Here is a 16,328-nt window from a genome sequence, read left to right as displayed (position 1 = left end):
AAGTACTCTCACCAGGTCAGCCCACCAAGTACTCTCACTAGGTTGACTCTTTAGGTTTGTTCATCAAGTCACCCCACCAAGTACTCTCACAATGTCGACTCTCTAAGTTTGTTCATCAAGTCACTCCGCCAGGTCGGCCCACTAAGTACTCTCACCAAGTCGACCCTTTAAGTTCGATCATCAAGTCACCCAGACAAGTTGGCCCACCAAGTACTCTCAAAAAGTCGATTCTTTAGGTTCGTTCATCAATTCACCCCGCCAGCTCGGCCCACCAAGTTCTCTCACCAAGTCGACTCTTTAAGTTCATTCATCAAGTCACCCTGCCAGTTCGACCCACCAAGTACTCTCGCAAAGTTGACTCTCTAAGTTCGTTCATCGAGTCACCTTGCCAGGTCAGCCCACCAAGTACTCTCACCAAGTCACCCCGCCAGGTCGTCCCACCAAGTTGACTCTTTAAGTTTGTTCATCAAGTCACCTGGCCAAGTCGGCCCACCAAGTTGACTCTTTAAGTTCGTTCATCAAGTCAGGTGACCAGGTTAGCCCATCGAGTACTCTCACTAAGTCGACTCTTTAAGTTAGTTCATCAAGTCACCTTGCTAGGTCAGCCCACCAAGTACTCTCACCAAGTCGACTCTTTAAGTTTGTTCATCAAGTCACCCTACCAGGTTGGCCCACCAAGTTGACTCTTTAAGTTCATAAAATGGGTACCTGAGCCATTCTACTTAAGTCATAATTCTCAAATCGGGTAGCTTTCGATATAAAATGGTCATCAAGCCAGTCTAGTCGGTCTCCAAAAATTGATCAATTTACCCCCTTGACTGATGCAATCAAATCACCTAACCAATGCCAATCTTTGTTTTCGTTGACGACCACATGAAAAATGGGGTCGTGGATGGCTATTCGGTCACATTTTTCATTGAATTGGGTTTTAAGGTACTTGTGCACTGAATGTACATTTCTGATGTAGAGTAAGCCTTGCACTAATAGCTAACATAGGGGAGGTAGTGTGCTTGAAAAATGGTGTGCGAGCCAGCCTGGCCTAGCCAATCTGGGTGAGCCATGCTGGCCGACCCGATCTGGCTGAGCCGTCCTGGCCGAGCCATGCTGGCCGAGCTGATCTGGGCGAGCCATTCTGGACGACCTGATCTGGGCGAGCCATGCTGGCCGACCCGATCTAGGTGAGCCATGGTGGGCGACCCGATCTGGGTGAGCCATTCTAGCCAAGCCATGCTGGCCGAGCTGATCTGGGTGAGCCATGCTGGCCGAGCCGATCTAGGTGAGCCATTCTAGCCTAGCCATGCTGGCCGAGCCGATCTGGGCGAGCCATGCTGGCCGAGCAGATCTGGGAGAGCCATGTTGGCCGACCCAATCTGGCCGAGCTCCAAAAACGGTGTCGTCGATGGCTGTTTGGTCACATTTTTCATTGAATTGGATTTTTAAGGGAGTTGTCCATGCTATTGCAGATTTCTAATGCAGAGCGAGCCTCGCACTAATAGCTTATATAGGAGAGGTTGTTGCCGTGAGCCTCTCCCATGCCCCTTTCATTGATTCAACATTGGTGTCTAGGCAGATCAGATTGTTGGGTTTTCAAACGGTGTATGATGATGTTGAATCAATGAAAGTGGCATGAAGCGATCTCAGTGCTTTTCTTTGGTTCTCCTTTAGATCATGTTTTCTAATGACTCAATTTTTGAAAAGGTGAGGCAGCGGTTGCCGATCCATGGCATGTCTTTTTGGTGATTTTAAAACTTGATATAAACGTGAGCCCTTGTCTAGCACTCCGACGTTGCTTGGTATAATGGCAATTTGCTATGGGTGCTCGACACTCTAGCAATTTGTAATGGTGTACTTATCGCGGCTACATGGGAGCTTTAATATCGAAAGCTCTCGGCAAAAAATGGTGGGCGAGCCATGCTGGTCGACCCGATCTGGCTTAGCCATTTTCGTCGACTCGATCTGGGTCTTCTTTCTCACTCCATCGGAACAAATTCAGGAATTGTTCGACAGCGGTCGTTATTCCAATGTGTCATTGTGGTGATCTGGAGAGCGATGCTAAGGGCGGGAGCTTGTGTCTAGCATTTGGGGATGTTTGTGCAAGCGAGCAGGGGAGCTTCTCTTATCAAAACCTCTCTGTGGCCTTTGAATATAGACCCAGTGCTGACGATATCGATGGATATGAGCCTTGGATTCTAAATTTGTTCAGCTAACATTGGTTTTTGTGAGAGAAGGGTACGAAAGCACTTCCCGATTGCTATGCGAGAGCTCCCTAAGATTGCCTCTGTGCCAACTCGATCGGCACAACATTGGGAATGGTTCAACAGTGGTTTTTGTTCCAATGTATCATTGGGATGTCTTTGAATGCGGCCTTTCAAGGGCGAGCTCGCATCTAGCACTTGGATTGTGCGTCGTCACAAGTGAATGTGGAGATCTCTCTGTGAACGGCAGCATGGCGATTGGAAGAGAAAATTGACTTAGTAGTTGGAGCATTGGCCTCAGGCCATTGTGATGACCTTGCAATTTCTCTATAATTGCAACCTATGTTTGTACAGTAGCAGAGTTTGCATGTAAGATTGGCCTTTGTTCTTGACAGTTCCAAGTACTCTCACCAAGTCACCAAGTCACCATGCTGGCCGACCCGATCTAGCCGAGCCGTTCTGGCTGCGCCATGCTGGCCGAGCCGATCTAGGCGATCCATTCTGGCTGAGCCAATCTGGGCGAGCCATGCTGGCCAAGCCGATTTGGGCGATCCATTCTGGTTGACCTGATCTGGGCGAGCCATGCTGGCCAAGCCATTCTGGGCGAGCCATGCTGGCCGACCCGATCTGGCCGAGCTCCAAAAATGGTGTCGTGGATGGCTATTTGGTCACATTTTTCATTGAATTGGATTTTTAAGGTAGTTGTCTGTGCTATCGCATATTTCTAATGCAGAGCGAGCCTCACACTAATAGCTTATATAGGAGAGGTTGTTGCCGTGAGCCTCTCCCATGCCCCTTTCATTGATTCAACATTGGTATCTAGGCGTATCAGATTGTTGGGTTTTCAAACGGTGTATGCTGATGTTGAATCAATGAAAGGGGTATGAAGTGATCTCAGTGCTTTTCCTCGGCTCTCCTTTAGATCATGTTTTCTGATGACTCAGTTTTGGAAAAGGTGAGGCAGCGGTTGCCGATCCATGGCGTGTCTTTTTGGTGATTTTAAAACTTGATCTAAACGTAAGCCCTTGTCTAGCACTCTGACATTTCTTGGTATAATGGCAATTTTCTATGGGTTCTCGACGCTCTAGCAATTTTTCATGGTGTACTTATCATGGCTACATGGGAGCTTTAATATTGAAAGCTCTCGGCAAAAAATGGTGGCCGAGCCATGCTGGCCGACCCGATCTGGCTTAGCCATTTTCGTCGACCCAATCTGGCTCTTCTTTCTCACTCCATCGGCAAAAATTTAGGAGTTGTTCAACAGCGGTTGTCATTCAAATGTGTCATTGTGGTGACCTGGAGAGCGTTGCTAAGGGTGGGAGCTTATGTCTTGCATTTGGGGATGTTTGTGCAAGCGAGCAGGGGAGCTTCTCTTATCAAAACCTCTCTGTGGACTTTGAATATAGACCCAGTGCCAAAGATATCGATGGATACGAGCCTTAGATTCTAAAATTGTTCAGCTAACATTGGTTTTTGTGAGAGATGGGTACGAAAGTACTTCCTGATCGATACGCAAGAGCTCCCTAAGATCGCCTCTGTGCCAACTCGATCGACACAACATTGGGAATGGTTTGACAGTAGTTGTCATTTCAATGTGTCATCGAGATGTCTTGGAACATGGCCTTTCAAGGGAGAACTCGCATCTAGCACTAGGATTGTGTGTTATCACAAGTGAATGGGGAGATCTCTCTGTGAACGGCGGCATGGCGATTGCAAGAGAAAATTAACTTAGTAGTCGGAGCATTGGCCTTGGGCCATTGTGACGGCCTTGCAATTTCTCTATAATTGCAACCTATGTTTGCACAATAGCAGAGTTTGCATGTAAGATTGTCCTTTGTTCTTGATAGTTCCAAGTACTCTCACCAAGTCACCAAGTCACCATGCTGGCTGACCCGATCTGGGCGAGCCATGCTGGCCGAGCCGATCTAGGTGAGCCACTCTGGGTGAGCTCCAAAAATGGTGTCGTGGATGGCTGTTTGGTCAAATTTTTCATTGAATTGGATTTTTAAGGGAGTTGTCCGTGCTATCGCAGATTTCTAATGCAGACTGAGCCTCGCACTAATAGCTTATATAGGAGAGGTTGTTACCACGAGCCTCTCCCATGCCCCTTTCATTGATTCAACATTGGTGTCTAGGTGGATCAGATTGTTGGGTTTTCAAAAGGTGTATGCTGATGTTGAATCAATGAAAGGGGCATGAAGTGATCTCAGTGCTTTTCCTCGGCTCTCCTTTAGATCATGTTTTCCGATGACTCAATTTTTGAAAAGGTGAGCTAGCGATTGCTGATCCATGGCATGTGTTTTTGGTGATTTTAAAACTTGATCTAAACATAAGCCGTTGTCTAGCACTCCGACATTGCTTGGTATAATGGCAATTTTCTATGGGTGCTCGGTGCTCTAGCAATTTGTCATGGTGTACTTATTGCGGCTCTTCTTTCTCACTCCATCGGCACAAATTCTGGAGTTGTTCGACAGCAATTGTCATTCCAATGTGTCATTGTAGCGATCTGGAGAGGGATGCTAAGGGCGGGAGCTTGTGTCTAGCATTTGGGATGTTTGTGCAAGCGAGTAGGGGAGCTTCTCTTATCGGAACCTCTCCATGGCCTTTGAATATATAGACCCAATGCTGACAATATTGATGGATACAAGCCTTGGATTCTAAATTTGTTCATAGCTAACATTGGTTTTTATTAGAGATGGGTATGAAAGCTCATCCCGATTGCTACGCAGGAGCTCCCTAAGGTCGCCTCTATGCCAACTCGATCGGCACAACATTGGGAATGGTTCAATAGCGGTTGTCGTTCCAATGTGTTATCGGGGGATGTCTTGGAAAGTGGCCTTTCAAAGGCGAGCTCGTGTCTATCACTTGGATTGTGCATCGTGTCACAAGTGAATGGGGAGATCTCTTTGTGAACGGCGGCATGGTGATTGCAAGATAAAATTGACTTAGTCAGAGTATTGGCCTTGGGCCACTATGATGGCCTTGCAATTTCTCTTTAATTGCAACCTATGTTTCCACAGTAGCAGAGTTTGCATGTAAGATGGGCCCTTTTCTTGAGAGTTCTAGGAGATGACCTCCAGAACTTTTGGATTGGGCCCCTTCAATGTGAAATTCATCCAGTTGATCGGATGAGCTCGATGACCATTTTAGTCCCTTGGCTCCATGAATTCACATTTCCTAACCGATGACAATCTTTTGCTCCTTAGACGACCTCATAAAAAATTGGGTCGTGGATGGCTGTTTGGTTAGAATTTTCAAGGATTTGAATTTTTAAGGTGGATGTTCGTGTGTTTGCTAATTTCTAATGTAGAGTGAGGCTCACACTAATAGCTTATATAGGAGAGATTATTTCCACGAGCCTCTTCCATGCCCCTCTCATTGATTCAACGCCGGTGTCAAGGTGGATGGAAATGTCAGATTTTGAAATAGTGGACGCCGACATTGAATCAATTGGAGGGGCATGAAGCCCACCCTCGAGGTGCTATTCCTTGCCTCTCCTTTAGATCATGTTTTCTTGTCACTCAGCTGGCGCAATTTCAGAAAAAGGTTTGGCAACAATTGCTAGCCCTCACCGCGTCTACTTGGTGATTTTAAAACTTGATCTAAAATGGGAGCCCTCGTCTAGCACCTTCGTCTGGTGTTGCTCAGGTATTTCATGAATTTTTGCTATCGGCGCAAATCCCCCAATGAATGCCTACGCTTGGACCCTCTCTTAGATCACCTTCTTTGATCACTCGACTGACGCAATTACGAAAGAGACTTGGTAGCGGTTGCAATTCTACAGCGCGTCTGTTCTGCGATTTCGAAGTTGATCTAATGGCGAGCCCTTGTCTCTAACCATGAGGTGGGTGCTTGGCGCTCTAGCAATATTTTTTGCATGCCTATCGCAGCTACAATGGGAGGCTTTGATAAAAAAAGCTCTCGGTGACCCTCCCCAATAGAATCGGTGCTGGTGTTCGAGAAAGACACGTTATTCGGATTTGGAATATTGGCACCACCATCTTTTCTATTGGAAGGGCCGTGAAGCCATCCCGATTTTGCTATGCGAGTGCTCTCTCCCCAGAGTGGTTCTCTTCACAACAACTTCTTTGGCACAAAATTTTTGGAATGGTTCGGCAGCGGTTGTCGTTCCAATGGTGCCATTGCTTGTGTGAGCAAGGACGAATGCAGCCTCAGAGTCCAAACGAAATCAACAACATCTGATCTATATATAAGAGCCGAATGAAGCAGCAGCCCATTTTCTATGCGCGGCTCCCCAAAGTTTCTCTTCTTTCTCACTCCATCAGCACAAATTCGAGAGTTGTTCGATAGCGGTTGTCATTCCAATGTGTCATTGTGGTGATTTGGAGAGCGATGCTGAGGGCGGGAGCTTGTGTCTAGCATTTGGGATGTTTTTGCGGGCGAGCAGGGGAGCTTCTCTTATTGGAACCTCTCCGTGGCCTTTGAATATATAGACCCAGTGCCGACGATATCGATGGATATGAGCCTTGGATTCTAAATTTGTTCACAGCTAACATTGCTTTTTGTGAGAGATGGGTACGAAAACACATCCCGATTGCTACGCAGGAGCTCCCTAAGGTCGCCTCTGTGCCAACTCGATCGGCACAACATTGGGAATGGTTCGACAGCGGTTGTCGTTCCAATGTGTCATTGGGGGATGTCTTGGAAAGTGGTCTTTCTTTCAAGGGCGAGCTCGCGTCTAGCACTTGGATTGTGCATCGCGTCACAAGTGAATGGGGAGATCTCTCTGTGAACGAAGGCATGGTGATTGCAAGAGAAAATTGACTTAGTTGGAGCCATTGGCCTCGAGCCATTGTGACGGCCTTGCAATTTCTCTTTAATTGCAAACTATGATTGCACAGTAGCAAAGTTTGCATGTAAAGATGGGCCTTGTTCTTGAGAGTTCCAGGAGATGACCTTCGGAACTTTTGGATTGGGCCCCTTCAAGGTGAAATTAATCCAGTTGATCGAAAGAGCACGATGACCATTTTAGTCCCTTGGCTCCATGAACTCACATCTCCTAATTGATGACAATCTTTTGCTCCTCTGCCGACCTCATAAAAAAATTGGGTCGTGAAAGGCTGTTTGGTCAGAATTTTCAAGGATTTAGATTTTTAAGGTAGTTGTCAGTGTGTTTGCTAATTTCTAATGTAGAGCGAGCCTCGCACTAATAGCTTATATAGGAGAGGTGGTTGCCGCGAGCCTCTCCCATGCCCCTCTCATTGATTCAATGCCAGTGTCAAGGCGGATGGATATGTCAGATTTTGAAATGGTGGATGCCGACGTTGAATCAATTAGAGGGGCATGAAGCCCACCCTCGATGTGCTATTCCTTGACTCTCCTTTAGATCACATTTTTTGGTCACTCAGCTAGCACAATTTCAGAAAAAGGTTTGGTAACGGTTGCCAACCCTCACCATGTCTACTTGGTGATTTTAAAACTCAATCTAAACTGGAGCCCTCGTCTAGCACCTCCATCCGGTGTTGCTCAGGTATTGCATAAATTTATGCCATCGGTGCGAATCCCCCAACGAATGCATATTCTTGGACCCTCTCTTAGATCACCTTCTTCGATCACTCGACCGACGCAACTACGGAAGAGACTTGGCAGCAGTTTCCTTTCTACGCCGTGTCTGTTCTGTGACTTCAAAGTTGATCTAATGGTGAGCCCTTATCTCTAGCCATGAGGTGGGTGCTTGGTGCTCTAGCAAAAAATTTTGCGTGCCTATCGTGGCTACAATGGGAGAGGTGGTTGCCACGAGCCTCTCTTGTGCCCCCCTCATTGATTCAACACCACTGTCAGGGTGGATGGATATGTCAGATTTTGAAATGGTGGACGTCGACGTTGAATTAATTAGAGGGGCATGAAGCCCACCCTCGAGGGTGCTATTCTTGGACTCTCCTTTAGATTATGTTTTCTTCTCACTCAGCTGGCACAATTTTGGAAAAAGGTTTGGTAGCAGTTGCCAGCCCTCACCACGTCTACCTGGTGATTTTAAAACTTCATCTAAAATAGGAGCCCTCGTCTAGCACCTCTGTCTGGTGTTGCTCGGGTATGGCATAAATTTATGCCATCGGTGTGAATCCCCCAATGAATGCCTACGCTTGGAACCTCTCTTAGATCACCTTCTTCGATTACTCGACAGACGCAATTATAGAAGAGACTTGGCAGTGGTTGCCATTCTACACCGCATCTGTTTTGCGATTTCGAAGTTGATCTAATGGCGAGCCCTTGTCTCTAGCCATGAGGTGGGTGCTTGGCGCTCTAGAAATTTTTTTATCATTCCTATCATGCCTACAATGGGAGAGGTGGTTTCCACGAGCCTCTCCCGTGCCCCCCTCATTGATTCAAAGCCACTGTCAGGGCGGATGGATATGTCAGATTTTGAAATGGTGGATGTCGTCGTTGAATCAATTAGAGGGGCATGAAGCCCACCCTCGAGTGTGCTATTCCTGGACTCTCCTTTAGATCATGTTTTCTTGTCACTCAGCTAGCACAATTTTGGAAAAAGGTTTAGCAATGGTTGCCAACCCTAACCACGTCTACTTGGTGATTTTAAAACTTGATCTAAAATGGGAGCCCTCGTCTAGCACCTCTGTTCGGTGTTGCTCGAGTACAGCATAAATTTATGCCATCGGCGTGAATCCCCCAATGAATTCCTACGCTTGGACCCTCTCTTAGATCACCTTCTTCGATCACTCGACCGATGCAATTACGAAAGAGACTTGGCAGCGGTTGCCATTCTACACCGCGTCTGTTCTGCAATTTTGAAGTTGATCTAATGGCAAGCCCTTGTCTCTAGCCATGAGGTGGGTGCTTGGTGCTCTAGAAAAAATTTTTGCGTTCCTATCATGGCTACAATGGGAGAGGTGGTTGCCGCGAGCCTCTCCCATGCCCCCTCATTGATTCAATGCCACCGTCAGGGCGAATGGATATGTCAGATTTTGAAATGGTGGACGCCGACGTTGAATCAATTAGAGGGGCATGAAGCCCACCCTCGTGGGTGCTATACCTGGACTCTCCTTTAGATCATGTTCTCTTGTCACTCAGCTGGCACAATTTTAGAAAAAGGTTTGGCAGTGGTTGCCAGCCCTCACCGCGTGTACTTGGTGATTTAAAAACTTGATCTAAAATGGGAGCCCTCGTCTAGCACCTCCGTCCGATGTTGCTCGGGTATTGCATAAATTTTTGCCATCGGCGCAAATCCCCCAACGAATGCCTATGCTTGGACCCTCTCTTAGATCACCTTCTTCGATCACTCGACCAATGCAATTACGGAAGAGACTTGACAGTGGTTGCCATTATACACCGCGTCTGTTCTGCGATTTCGAAGTTGATCTAATGGTGAGCCCTTGTATATAGCCATGAGGTGGGTGCTTTGGCACTCTAGCAAAATTTTTTGCATGCCTATCACAGCTACAATGGGAGAGGTTGTTGCCGCGAGCCTTTCCCGTGTCCCCCTCATTGATTCAACGCCACTATTAGGGTGGATGGATATGTCAAATTTTGAAACGATGGACACCAACATTGAATCAATTAGAGGGGCATGAAGCCCACCCTCGAGGGTGCTATTCCTAGACTCTCCTTTAGATCATGCTTTCTTGTCACTCAGTTGGCACAATTTCAAAAAAAGGTTTGGCAGCACCTTCCAGCCCTCACCATGTCTACTTGGTGATTTTAAAACTCAATCTAAAATGGGAGCCCTCGTCTAGCACCTTCGTTCGGTGTTTCTCGGGTATTGCATAAATTTATGCCATCGGCACGAATCCCCCAATGAATGCCTATGCTTGGAGCCTCTCTTAGATCACCTTCTTCGATCACTCGACCGATGCAATTACGAATGAGACTTGGCAGTGGTTGCCATTCTACACCGCGTCTGTTCTGTGATTTCAAAGTTCATCTAATGGCAAGCCCTTGTCTCTAGCCATGAGGTGGGTGCTTGGCGCTCTAGAAAATTTTTTTGCATGCCTATCATGGCTACAATGGGAGAGGTGGTTGCCGCAAGCCTCTCCCATGCCCCCCTCATTGATTCAACACTATTGTCAGGGCAGATGGATATGTCAGATTTTGAAACGGTGGATGCCAATGTTGAATCAATTAGAGGGGCATGAAGCCCAACCTTGAGGGTGCTATTCTTGGACTCTCCTTTAGATCATGTTTTCTTGTCACTCATCTGGCGCAATTTTGGAAAAAGGTTTGGCAGTGGTTTCCTGCCCTCACCGTGTCTACTTGGTGATTTTAAAACTTGATCTAAAACGAGAGCCCTCGTCTAGCCTCCGTCCGGTCTTGCTCGGGTATTGCATAAATTTTTTCCATCGGCGCAAATCCCCCAATGAATGCCTACACTTGGACCCTCTCTTAGATCACCTTCTTTGATCACTCTACCGACACAATTAGGAAAGAGACTTGGCAGCGGTTGCCATTCTACACTGCGTTTGTTCTGTGATTTTGAAGTTAATCTAATGGCGAGCCCTTGTTTCTAGCCATGAGGTGGGTGCTTGGCGCTCTAGCAAAGTTTTTTGCATGCCTATCTCAGCTACAATGGGAGAGGTGGTTTTCGCGAGCCTCTCCCGTGCCCCCCTCATTGATTCAACACCGCTGTCAGGGCAGATGGATATGTCAGATTTTGAAATGGTGGACGCCGACGTTGAATCAATTAGAGGTGCATGAAGCCCACCCTCGAGGGTGCTATTCCTGGACTCTCCTTTAGATCATGTTTTCTTGTCACTCATCTGGCACAATTTCAGAGAAAGGTTTGGCATCACTTGCCAGCCCTCACCGTGTCTACTTGGTGATTTTAAAACTTGATCTAAAATGGGATCCCTCATCTAGCACCTCCGTCCGATGTTGCTCGGGTGTTGCATAAATTTATGCCATCGGCACGAATCCCCCAACGAATGCCTATGCTTGGACCCCAGAGTCGTTCTCTTCGCAACAACTTCTTTGGCACAAAATTTTTGAAATGGTTTGCCAGCGATTGTCATTCCAATGGTGCCATTGTGTTGGTTGCCTAGGCAGTGATCTGAAGGGTGAGCCGTCGTCTAGCAGTTGGGCTACCCATCACGAGTGACAAGGGAGCCTTTGTTATTGGAAGCTCCCCATGGCCATTTGATCAGAAGAGCCATTGCTCATGTGGGCAAGGATAAATGCAGCCTCAGATTCCAAATGAAATCAGTGACATCAGATTTGTATATAAGAGTGGAATGAAGGAGCAGCCCGTTTTCTATGCGCCTCTCCCCAAAGTTGCTCTTCTTTCTCACTCCATTGCCACAATTTTAGGAGTTGTTCGATAGTAGTTGTCATTCCAATGTGTCATTGCGGTGATCTGGAGAGCGATGCTAAGGGAAGGAGCTTGTTTCTAGAATTTGGGATGTTTGTGCGAGCGAGCAGGGGGGCTTCTCTTCTCGGAACCTCTCCGTGGCCTTTGTATATAGACCCAGTGCCGATGATATCGATGGATGCGAGCCCTTGGATTCCAAATTTGTTCATAGCTAACATTGTTTTTTGTGAGAGATGGGTACGAAAGCACATCCTAATTGCTATGCGGGAGCTCCCCAAGGTCGCCTCTGTGCCAACTCGATCGGCACAACATTGGGAATGGTTCGATAGCGGTTGTCGTTCCAATGTGTCATTGAGAGATGCCTTGGAAAGTGGCCTTTCAAGGGTGAGCTCGTGTCTAGCACTTGGATTGTGTGTTGTGTTACAAGTGAATGGGGAGATCTCTCTTTGAACGGTGGCATGGTGATTGCAAGAGAAAATTGACTTAGTCAGAGCATTGGCCTCAGGCCATTGTGACGGCCTTGCAATTTCTCTTTAATTGCAACCTATGTTTGCACAGTAGCAAAGTTTGCATGTAAGATGGGCCTTGTTCTTGAGAGTTCCAAGAGATGACCTCAGGAAATTTTGGATTCGGCCCCTTCAAGGTGAAATTCATCCAGTTGATCGGATGAAGCTCAATGTGCTTGTATCTATTCCGAGACGCTAATGATGGTCATTAATCTGTGGTGGTGAGTATATCCCATTCGGTAATTGCAGTGGCAGAGCTGGTGGGAAGTACTTGTTGCTTTGTTTTATTGGATATACCCTATATGTAGGTGTTTGCATGGCTTGCAACACATTGCACATTTGGTGTTCGATTCTAAGATGCGCTTGTTGCTGAGTGTGTATGGAGTTGTATCTTTTAGCCAAGGGCTCCTTCTCATTGGCACATTCTATCATTGCATTTTTATCCTGCTTGGATGGCAAGAAGGAAAGAGATGGTTGCACGGGTGCATTGTTCGACATCACTAATTTCATCAAGGGTCCACTCTCCACCCTAAGTTTTTGCCAATTGGTAGAGCCTTGGGATTGAGAGGGGGGCCGGCGAAAGGTTTGGTTGCCGCATAATTTATTCACTAGTGCATTCTTGGTGCATGCTCGCCTCTTCACTGTCTCATCCTAAAGAAGTGCATGGAATTGTCGTGACAGCCTTTGTGGTCATGGGTTCTGCGGGAGATACTCTTCTTCAGCTCCCCCCTAAAGAGAGCGTTCGGTGTTTGCATTGTGTGGACAAAAAGCCCAAGGTATTTCATCTCTCTTCAGATGCAAACTTCTGGGAGGGCTTGTTGAAGTATGGTTGTTTGTACGGGGTGCACCAAAAAGCGTGTAGGGGGCATATGCTTGGGAAATGGATGTCTCTGAGTGTCCTTACTCTGTCGCATGCACGGTGTACATCTTTGCATTATGACTCTACTGCGAGCATTTGTGATTTGAGCATTTTGGGGGAATGGGTTTCGTACGAGATGTTCTTCTCAGGCTCCTGTGAACTAGAGTTCTCATCTTTGCAATGCTCTAAAAAGTGCAGGCCCAACGTGTCTGTCTAGGGGAAGAAATCACACAAATGCTTTTTGCCGAGATGTGGGTGCTCGTGGGTGGTTCCCTCGCAATGCAGTTCTTCGGTATGTGCATGTGCATGAGATTGAAGCTTGTTAGACAATGCTAGTGTGAGTGTTCACCCATAGGAACTTCTCTATACCTATGTTGGCAGATCATGTGTCACGGGGAATGGTTAGCGAGGCTGTGCTAGGAAAGGAGATATTTTCCAGAGGTTAGACATGTCCGTGTATGTGGGCGGGCTCTGATCACCTATAAATGTGCAGAGGGGGTGTTATACACGATGCCCTTGAGCAGCCTTATAATTGAGGTGGTCGCATGTACAGTGATGCCCCCACCAATTGCATAACCAGCCATGTTTTCAACTCGCATGACCCTTCACCCTTCAGCACGGTGGTCTCCCTTGTCACTTCGAAAACCAGCTCTTCATAATGGGAAAATGTTTGTTGCGATCAAGAAGGATTTTGTCTATGCGGGTGCACCTCAATAGGCGTGTAGGAGGCATATGCCTGGGAAATGGATGTCTCTGAGTGGCCTTACAATTGAGGTGGCTACGTGCGCGATGCATCTCATACAGACTCGAGGCTTCTTTCCGAGTAGTCACGACAGCGAGTTCGAGGTTAAAGGGTTCTGTATGGCATGTTCTTCCCAGGTGCCTATGAACTGAGGCTCCTTATTCGGCCCTCTTCGATCGACGATGGGACAGTTTCCTCTTGTGTTAAATCTTTGAGCGTTGCGAGTCCTGCATGTGCTGTGAATGTCATTCTTGTTGCTTGTGCGATGGATTATGTTTGGATGCATGACGGACCGAATGCAAATTTCGGTTTCCCATTGCGGAAGGCATCCCTTGGCTGTAGCAGGTCTTGGGGGTCCCCTCGTTGTTAGAAGCTACCTGGTTGATCCTGCCAGTAGTCATATGCTTGTCTCAAAGATTAAGCCATGCATGTGTAAGTATGAACTATTTCAGACTGTGAAACTGCGGATGGCTCATTAAATCAGTTATAGTTTCTTTGATGGTACTTTGCTACTCGGATAACCATAGTAATTCTAGAGCTAATATGTGCACCAAATCCCAACTCTCAGAAGGGATGCATTTATTAGATAAAAGGCCGGTGCGGGCTCGCCCGCTATTCCGGTGATTCATGATAACTCGACGGATCGCACGACCTTTGTGCTAGCAATGCTTCATTCAAATTTTTGCCCTATCAAATTTTGATGGTAGGATAGAGGCCTACCATGGTGGTGATGGGTGATGAAGAATTGGGATTTGATTTCGGAGAGGGAGCCTGAGAAATGGCTACCACATCCAAGGAAGGCAGAAGGCGCACAAATTACCCAATCCTGAGACAGGGAGGTAGTGATAATAAATAACAATACTGGGCTGATCAAGTCTGGTAATTGGAATGAGTACAATCTAAATCCCTTAATGAGGATCCATTGGAGGGTAAGTCTGGTGCCAGTAGCTGCAGTAATTCTAGCTCCAATAGCGTATATTTAAGTTGTTGTAGTTAAAAAGCTCGTAGTTGGACCTTAGGTCATCACGGTCGGTCCGCCTTCTAGGTGTGCACTGGCCCTCACGTCCGTTCTGCCGGCGGCGTGTTCCTGGCCTTAATTGGCTGAGTCACAAATCCGATGCCGTTACTTTGAAAAAATTAGAGTGCTCAAAGCAATCCTATGCTCTGAATACATTAGCATGGAATAACGCAATAGGAGTTTGGTCCTGTTCTATTGGCCTTCGGGACCAGAGTAATGATTAATAGGGACTATCGAGGGCATTCGTATTTCATTGTCAGAGGTGAAATTGTTGGATTTATGGAACACAAACCACTATGAAAGAATTTTCCAAGGATGTTTTCATTAATCAAGAACAAAAATTGGGGGCTCAAAGACTATCAGATACCATCCTAGTCTCAACCATAAACGATGCCGACCAGGGATCGGTGGATGTTGCTCTAAGGACTCCGCCAGCACCTTCTGAGAAATCAGAGTGTTTGGCTTCTGGGGGGAGTATGGTTGCAAGACTGAAACTTAAAGGAACTGACAGAAGGGCACCACCAGGAGTGGAGCCTGTGGCTTAATTTGACTCAACACGAGGAAACTTACTAGGTCTAGACATAGTATGGATTGACAGATTGAGAGCTCTTTCTTGATTCTATGGGTGGTGGTGCATGTCCGTTCTTAGTTGGTGGAGCAATTTGTCTAGTTAATTTCATTAACGAACAAGACCTCAGCCTACTAACTTGCTATGTGAAGGTTCCCCTTCGTGGCCAGCTTCTTAGAGGGACTATGGCCTCCTAGGCCATGGAAGTTTGAGGCAATAACAGGTCTATGATGCCCTTAGATGTTCTGGACCGCACGCGCGCTACACTGATGGAACCAATGAGTTTCTCTCCTTGGCCTGAAAGGTTTGGGAAATCTTGCCAAATTGCATCATGATGGGGATAGACCATTGCAATTATTGATCTTCAACGAGGAATTCCTAGTAAGCGCAAGTCATTAGCTCGTGTTGACTACGTCCCTGCCCTTTGTACACACCGCCCGTTGCTCCTACCGATTGAATGATCCAGTGAAGTGTTCGAATCATGGCGACGATGGTGGTTCCTGTCGGCGACGTCGTGAGAAGTTCACTGAACCTTATCATTTAGAGGAAGCAGAAGTCATAACAAGGTTACGGTAGGTGAACCTGTTGTAGGATCATTGTCAGTTTGAGACCCTGAATCGTGTAGGGGATGGAGCTTGCCTCCTCCCCACCCCCAAAATCTTGGTGACATGTAGACACCTAGCCCTGCAGTGATGTGCTGGATGGCCAAGCTACGGGTCCAGCGCCATTGAGGTCGAGGGTCACATCGAATGCCCATGATCGAAAGAGTGGATTCCCCACGGGGCAAAGAAGAGACTTGGATGCAATCTGGATTAGGATCGGTGCCTTTGAATGACGTGCGTGTCAGAGTGAGAGGTCTCTTCTCGGTTGTAGTTTAGAGGGGGTCCAGGCCTCGTCCCCCGTTGAGATTTCATGGTCTGATCGCGTCTGCGGTGCTGTGCCAGGGATCTATCATTTCGACGGCGGCAAGTCAGGATTTCCGCAACCCCCCGTTGCCTTGCCCAGGTGTGTTGACTTGTCTCTTGGAGTGTTCTGTGTTTAGGATGGGTGCACTCGCATGATTTTTGGGGCAGGGGCCCCATTTGCTGACACGGCTCTCCCATGCGTCACCTCCCACCTTTGCAAGGTGATGGGGCAAGGACACACCACAACATTCCTCG

At 47.2% G+C, this 16,328-nt stretch overlaps 1 non-coding gene across 1 annotated transcript; it reads left to right on the top strand.

Moving 5' to 3' along the window:
- The first annotated feature begins 13,956 nt into the window (after positions 1-13,956).
- LOC149548507 (18S ribosomal RNA) lies at positions 13,957-15,767 on the top strand. Its single transcript, XR_016354760.1, has one exon. It is a non-coding gene; the product is annotated as an 18S ribosomal RNA (ribosomal RNA).
- Positions 15,768-16,328: the final 561 nt, after the last annotated feature.

This window comes from Cupressus sempervirens, chromosome 7 (assembly GCF_028749045.1).
Source record: "Cupressus sempervirens isolate cs-2001-9-10 chromosome 7, ASM2874904v1, whole genome shotgun sequence".
NCBI classification, from domain to species: Eukaryota; Viridiplantae; Streptophyta; class Pinopsida; order Cupressales; family Cupressaceae; genus Cupressus; species Cupressus sempervirens.
Note: the sequence above shows the minus strand (reverse complement) of the source record. Positions and strands in the feature narration are given on the sequence as shown.